General features: G+C 40.2%; 1 long non-coding RNA gene across 1 annotated transcript; it reads right to left on the bottom strand.

Annotated features, from left to right (window-relative positions):
• Nucleotides 1-4,879: 4,879 nt before the first annotated feature.
• Nucleotides 4,880-7,234, bottom strand: LOC137252870 (uncharacterized). Its single transcript, XR_010953677.1, has 4 exons — nucleotides 7,110-7,234; nucleotides 5,849-7,053; nucleotides 5,113-5,795; nucleotides 4,880-5,057 (listed from the first exon to the last, which is right to left on the bottom strand). It is a non-coding gene; the product is annotated as an uncharacterized lncRNA (long non-coding RNA).
• Between the last annotated feature and the right edge of the window lie 602 nt (nucleotides 7,235-7,836).

The raw sequence follows: 7,836 nt of genomic DNA, 5'->3' as shown, positions 1-7,836 counted from the left end.
AGAAGCTTTGTGTTGAATGTTGATTTATACCACAAAAATAACAAAATTCTTAACAAAACCAGGCTAAACAATAACGTTAACTACCAAAAAAACATAAGTTATTTTACGATGCTTTCATGGATCGATTTACACTTAAATACCGATTTAATTTTTTTTTAAGTTTTCACATTTTTTAGTTTAAATTGCGATATATACATTCAGTGGAATAATTTTAGATTGAGGGTTCTTCATGCAATTTTCTTTCTTCGTGATTTTGCAGTAATAAACGTAGGTACTCATACTAATTTTTTGTTTTGAATTATGTGATAACAATATTTATAAGGACCACTTAGTTGATGGTATTGGTACTGTCAGTTAAATTCATCAGCAATTACTTATATTCAAAATATTTTTTTGTTATACATCACTTTTATAAATTTTGGTTAAAATTATTGACAAATTCGTTGCAATTAAATAGCTTTAAAAATCTTTGCAAACTTTACGAGATTGTTGAATATTATTTTAATTAGAGCATAAAAAGCTTAGAATAGTAACATAGGAAAAAACTTAGAATTATTTAAGTTAAGTTCATAACAAATATTTATATTCAAAATACTTTTTTTTTATACATCTAGTTTATAAATTTTGCTTAAAAATTATTGACAAATTCGTTGGAATTAAATTGCTTTAAAATTATTTGCAAACTTTACGAGATTGTTGAATATTATTTTAATTAGATAATAAAAAGCTTAGATTAGTAACGTAGGAAAAAACTTAGAATTATTAGATTCTTAGATACTTTTTAACCAAGATTACTTCAGTGTGTGTTGTTCGTTTGTTGTACAAATTCGTTGCATATTAATTTTCAGATCAAGAATACTCAAAGTTGTCGTGGCATCGTCTTGTTGGTCAATCGCCCGCCGCAATATCCAGTGATGGGAATTGACATTCGAAGGCACGGTCCTGCGCAAACACATCGCCAACCTGTGTTGGCAAAAGATATGCTGAACTGTAGAGGAAGAAACATTTTTAAAATTTAATAAAATCAAAAATGATAGTTGTGCTAAAAAGGGGTAAAGTATTGTATTTTAAAGTATAGCAAAGTCTCAGCGGCATTGTCCTGGTGAAAATTGAGTTTGAATAGGTCTCATTCTTCATTCTCAGAAACATTTATAAAGGTACCTCGTAAGATATTAAAAATCCCCAACGCTTTTTGCAATAACTTCAAAAAAACTCACATTTAAGCCGGTGTCATATTCCTACTTCTGTTTAAGTTGTACATATCGATAGCTATCTTCACCACCAGAAGGAGTCACTATTGTGTCCTACACCATATGGTCGCCAAGCCTAAGGATTACCCACTGGAAGAAGCTACAGGCCTGCCAAAATACTGCCCTCAGAACCGCCACGGTATGTCTCCTTATGTCCCCAGAACACCATCTACATTATGAGGCGAGAATACTTCCAATAAGTGAATGAAATGAAATGCTAACCGAACAGTTTCTGTTGAATAACCAGGAACCTGGGCATCCCAACAGACATCTGATTGATGAGCCAAAACCGCCCAGGGTCTTAAGGATTCACCCCGTAAGCACTATGAGGAAATACGGCACCTGAGAACACAGCCGTATGAAGCCAAAAAACATAAGCAGGTCCTTGGTGAACTCCATAAACAGGCGTCGGACCTCTATGTCAGGAATTGCCCGGTGAATTCAGTACTCAAAAAACAATACCCTAAAATTGCGGAACAGGAACGCACGCTCCCTAGGGAAACGCGAGTCACTCTAGTCCAACTTCGATCTGGATACTGTAACAGGTTAAACTCTTACCTATCCATAATCAACCCCGACATACAAAATGTCCCTGCTTGCAATGTGTCCCCACATGACACCAACTATCTCTTCAATTGTAATGTGGAACCAACTGCTCTAACACCCCTCTCTTTATGGTCCACCCCTGTTGAAACAGCAAGTTTCCTCGGACTCCCGTTTGAGGACATTGATGACAATTTGTGATTGGTCAGACCTATTGCATGGGGCGAAGCACTGCTACAACAACAACATCAGAAGGCACTTGAAGAAGATGCCTCAAAGCTAACAACCAAAAGCAATAATTATCATTTCACTGACACAAATTTTATAGTTTTTTCTTCCGTAGTTGGACATAATCTTTTCATAATATTACTTAACAATTTAAGATAAGCCATTTTTTTCAAGTTGTATTTTGACTTACCAACAACAATAGAATCATGTTTGTTGTTGTTGTTGTTGTTGTAGCAGTGCTTCGCCCCACCTAACAGACGCGACCGATCACAAACTGTCATCAATATCCTCTAACGGGAGTCCAAGGAAACTTGCTGTTTCAACAGGGGTGGACCATAGGGAAAGGGGTGTTAGAGGCGTTGGTTCCACATTACAATTAAAGAGATGGTTGGTGTCATGTGGGGACACATTGCAAGCGGGGCATACATTTTGTATGTCGGGGTTGATTCTGGATAGGTAAGAGTTTAACCTGTTACAGTATCCAGAACGAAGTTGAGCCAGAGTGACACGCGTTTCCCTGGGGAGTATGCGTTCCTCTTCCGCAAGTTTTGGATACTTTACTTTGAGTACTGGGTTCACCGGGCAATTCCCGGCATAAAGGTCCGACGCCTGTTTGTGGAGTTCACCAAGGACCTGCTTATGTTTTTTCGCTTCATACGGCTGTGTTCTCAGATGCCGTATTTCCTCAAAATGCTTACGGAGATGACTCCTTAAGCCCCTAGGCGGTGCTGGCTCGTCAATCAGATGTCTGTTGGGATGCCCAGGTTTCTGGGTATTCAACAGGAACTGTTTGGTCAGCATCTCGTTTCTTTCCCTGATGGGGAGTATTCTCGCCTCATTATGTAGATGGTGTTCTGGGGACATAAGAAGACAGCCCGTGGCAATTCTGAGAGCAGTATTTTGGCAGGCCTGTAGCTTCTTCCAGTGGGTAATTTTTAGGCTTGGCGACCATATGGGTGACGCGTAGCACGTAATCGGCTGGCTAATTGCTTTGTATGTAGTCATGAGCGTTTCTTTATCTTTTCCCCAGGTACTGCCAGCAAGGGATTTGAGGATTTTGTTACGGCTCTGAATTCTCGGAACAATTGCGGCTGCGTGCTCATCAAAATGTAGATCCTGATCAAACGTCACACCCAAGATTTTGGGGTGTAGGACAGTCGGTAGCGTAGAGCCATCGACGTGGATGTTCAAAATGGTCGACATTTGGGACGTCCATGTTGTAAATAAGGTCGCGGAAGATTTAGTCGGTGATAATGCCAGGTTTCGCGAGGCGAAAAAACTGGAGAGATCAGGGAGGTAGCCGTTTATTTTATTGCATAGCTCATCGATCTGTGGGCCTGGGCCTGTGGCCATTACTGTGCAGTCATCGGCGTAGGAAACGATTGTGACTCCTTCCGGTGGTGAAGGTAGCTTAGATATGTAGAAATTAAACAAAAGTGGGGATAGGACACCACCCTGTGGCACCCCTTGTTTAATTCTCCTTGGCTTTGATGTTTCGTTTCTAAATAGCACCGATGCCTGCCGACCACCCAGATAATTTGCGGTCCACCTTTTAAGACATGGGGGAAGGGTAGACCCTTCCAGGTCTTGCAGTAACGAGCCATGGTTGACCGTATCAAAAGCTTTTGATAGGTCTAGCGCTACGAGTACTGTTCTATGGTGGGGGTTTTGATTTAAACCGCAATTTATCTGGGTGCTGATGGCATTTAGCGCGGAGGTAGTGCTATGGAGTTTTCTGAAGCCATGCTGATGGGAGGCTAGTTGCAAATTTGCTTGGAAATAAGGGAGCAAAATGGCTTCGAGCGTCTTTGCTACTGGCGATAGGAGAGATATCGGACGATACGACTCTCCTATGTTAGCTGGTTTACCAGGCTTTAGTAGCGGGACCACCTTGGCCATTCTCCATTTCTCGGGTATGACAAAGGTGGAAAGAGACAGGTTGAAGACCTGCGCTAAATATTTGAAACCCTCTTTCCCTAGGCTTTTAAGCATCGGCATGGCTATGCCGTCTGGGCCCACTGCTTTGGATGGTTTAGCGCGACCAATGGCGTCCTCAACCTCTTTAGCGGTGATGGTGATTGGTGACGCGCTGAATTTGTGTTTATGTGCGTGTCTGTTGGCCCTCCGTCTAACTTTGTCGACCGTAGAATGCATTATATATTGTCGGCAGAAAGCGCTCGCGCATTTTTTCGCATCCGACAGCACTTTGTCGCCAAAGGCGATGGAAACTTTGTCTTTGTGCTTAGTCGGATTCGATAGGGACTTTACGGTGGACCAAAGTTTACCCACACCGGTAGAGAGGTTACAACCTCTTAGGTGCTCCTCCCATTTCGCCCGCTTGTATTCATCCACAAGCAATCTGATGCGTTGGTTTATATCCCTTATTTGGGGGTCGCCTGGATCAAGCTGCCTTATAAGGTCACGTTCTCTCGCTAAGTTTGCGGCCTCCGCCGGGAAGTGGGGCCGGATTTCGGGAATTCTCCCGGCGGGAATGAAACGTGCCGAGGCGGATTCAATGACCTTGCGGAAGGCACGCTCCCCTTGGCGGGCATCAGTCGGGATAGGGAGGGCAGCAAAGAGATTGTCTGTAAAGGATTTATATTCTTCCCACTTTCCTTTTTTAAAGTTTATGAAAGTGCGTTTTTCGGTGACGATGAAGTCGGCGGTACGCTCGAGCGAAACAAGTATAGGCAGGTGGTCGGATGCCAATGATACCATCGGCTGCCAGTTGACGCAGTTTACGAGTTCTGCGCTCACGATTGAGATATCTGGCGAACTGTGACAGCTTCCTACCATACGTGTGGGGGCGTCTCCGTTTATTGTGCAGAACGTCGTTTCTTCTATTTGATCCGCCAACATCTCGCCCCTACTGTCCGCCCGCAAATTTGAATGCCATAGATCATGATGGGCATTGAATCATGTTTAATTGTACGCTGCACAATCATTGTCCCATCATGTAAAAAAGCTCAGTTTCTTCCAAAAATTGTTCGGCACTGCCACGTAAAATCAATGTACATGTTCTAGCATTAACGCAACCTTTAAATAATTATAAACTATAAAAATAAAATTAATGTCAAACTCACTATCAAACCTTGGAATATGTTGAAATGTTCACCACCAACTTGACGTTCTTCAAAGTAATCACATTGACCCAAAACACTTGAATTAATATCATCAGCTGTAGTCATAACAGCACCACCACAAGCTTTCATTGTACGTTTGAAATCTTCTCTGGTACACTAACAGAACATTTGACGATCTGCAAAATACTGTGTACCAACATCACCAATTGGTAGTTTGGATAACACAACATTGGCGTCGTACTTGGCTAGTTTATTTTACAGAATACGCCATTCAGCATCAACAATTTTCTGATTCTCTTGAATATTACCAATACGTACTTAAGCATTGTCACGCTCAGCCTTGAATTCCAATTCTATATTTAAAATTGCGATTTTATATTTTTTGTATGACGTTGGATCCACCAAAGAGTACAGCGTCCACAACCATTTTAGAAAAGAAATCTTTTTATTGATGAACAAGTTTGGAGGACATTGCTGTGGCAGCGCAATTTTGCCAATAAAGCACGTTGTTGTTCCTTTGATTGGCGCTTCGACATGTTCAGCCATGCCATATTTTGGTCATGCATAATTGTAATGCTTTGCGTATAGCTTTAATGATGATACGTGCATGCACGCCTTCCTCAAAATATGGCTTAACTTGTTTTAAGATTTCACATGCTTAAAGTACCACTGAAGTGGTGCCATCGTCGACCTGATAAGAGAAACATTTTTATTCTACACATTCTAATATAACAAAAAACTTACCTCAGCATTTTGAGATTTGACAATGTCGACTAGAGTTTTACGGCTGCACAATATCCAATAGTTTCATAATAGTTGCCCCATCATTTGAAATTGTGGCCCTACCACTGGAATCAACAATATGTTTGTCCATAATGTGTGAACCCAATGTAGTGCGTACAGCGTCCACAATTGAATGCGATGCATTGATGTTGGATATGAGTTGAGGTTCTACCTTAAGAGCTATCGGCAAAGAGGATAAATACAATAAGAGCCGTCACTCGTTATTTTTTGGCATTTACTCGATGTTTTGAATGCTGTGTTAATGTTGTATTTTTTAAAGAAGTTTGCCAATTTATATGTTGCTTTTCCAGTATATGTCATAGTCGTCCAGCTATTATTTTCCTTTTCATTATTTCTTTTTGGTTCTCCATTTGTCCTTCTGAGCTTATCTACTAGTGCTTTTTTATATCCGTTGTTTGCAGCGATATTATATATGACCTCAAGTTCTTTCTTATATGCCTCTTGTGTAAGATGTGTTCTTTCAAGTCTATGTACCAAGTGCCTTAATGCTGCATTTTTATGATGTTGAGGGTGATTTGAGGTATTGTGTATTATTGTGTCGGTGGCCGTTGACTTTCTATATATGTCATAGTTAAATCTTTTGGCTTCTTTATCAATATTTATCGTGAGGTCTAGATAGTTGATTCCTCCGTCTTTTTCGGTTTCCATTGTAAATTTTATATTGCCGTGCTGTTTGTTGAGGTACTCCAGTACGAGCTCTTCGTTATTAGTAGTTAAAACGCATATTATGTCATCCACGTATCTAGCATAAAATGACACGCCTAATTTGGACTTCAGCTCCTGTATGTACTTTTCTTCCAGATTTTGCATGAACACTTCCATAAGAATTGCTGACGTGGGGCTTCCCATTCCAAGACCGTTTGTTTGTCTATATATTTTATTGTTAAATTTAAAATAGTTTTGACGTAAAGTGGTTCTTAGCGTATTTGTGATTTGCATACTTTTCACTTTGTTTTTTGTGTTATGAACTATTGTTGAGCTAACTATGTCCAAAGTCTCCGATAGTGGTATAGATGGGTATAAATCTTTTATGTCAAAAGATACCAATTTGCTGTTTCTCGGGGGGTGCTATGCTAAAATTTTCCCTTCATATTTATCGACACGCTGTCCGGTGTGGCCCAAATGTTGGAAATATTCAGTTGGCACTGTTGAGAAAAAATATGGATCAATGAACACAAATAAAAGTGAAAGAGTTTTTTACCATCTGGTGTTACTTTACACATTGGAAACGACGACCAGCATCTACAAATTGCATATTAGTCTTGCAACGATTACATCTAATTGGATCCATTTCACCAAAATTTACAATGAGTGGCTCATATTCACCCTCAACCGTGCGTGCCATTGGTGAGATGGTAACCCTACAAGACGCGCGAGCAGAAAGCTGATGTGTTCACCACAGGCATGCTTAACCAACGAAACGATATCATTTCGTTACGATAATCGAAATGACTTCGTTTCGTTTATTAACGTTAAGATCGTCAAATTAACGAAATGATTTCGTTTCGTTTTCTGCCATATCAAAACGAAATCAAATAGTTTATGTTGATTATTAATTTCAAACCATGCTGGCAAAGCTGATTGATGGCGGAGTCATTAAAGGTGAAAGCATTAGCCAAGCTGATTGCAACTTTTCTCATGAATTTTGACAGTACGAACATTTCTCAGAGTATTTTTGACATTACCACCAACGAATTACACAAACAAATTACATAGAGTTTGTGTGTGTATGTGCGCTCGTTGTTGCCACCTTACGGCTTCACCATGGCTATAGCATTGCCAGCACAATTCAAACATAAAGTATCACGTTTACGTTAACGTTTTTAACGTTAACGAAAGCTTTTCGTTTCGGTTAAAAACGAGATACAATTTATCTTGATAATTTCTTTATCGATAATATTTCGAAGTGTTTCAACGGAAACGGTGGA

The sequence above is a fragment of the Eurosta solidaginis genome, chromosome 5 (genome assembly GCF_040869045.1).
Source record: "Eurosta solidaginis isolate ZX-2024a chromosome 5, ASM4086904v1, whole genome shotgun sequence".
Classification (NCBI taxonomy): Eukaryota; Metazoa; Arthropoda; class Insecta; order Diptera; family Tephritidae; genus Eurosta; species Eurosta solidaginis.
Note: the sequence above shows the minus strand (reverse complement) of the source record. Positions and strands in the feature narration are given on the sequence as shown.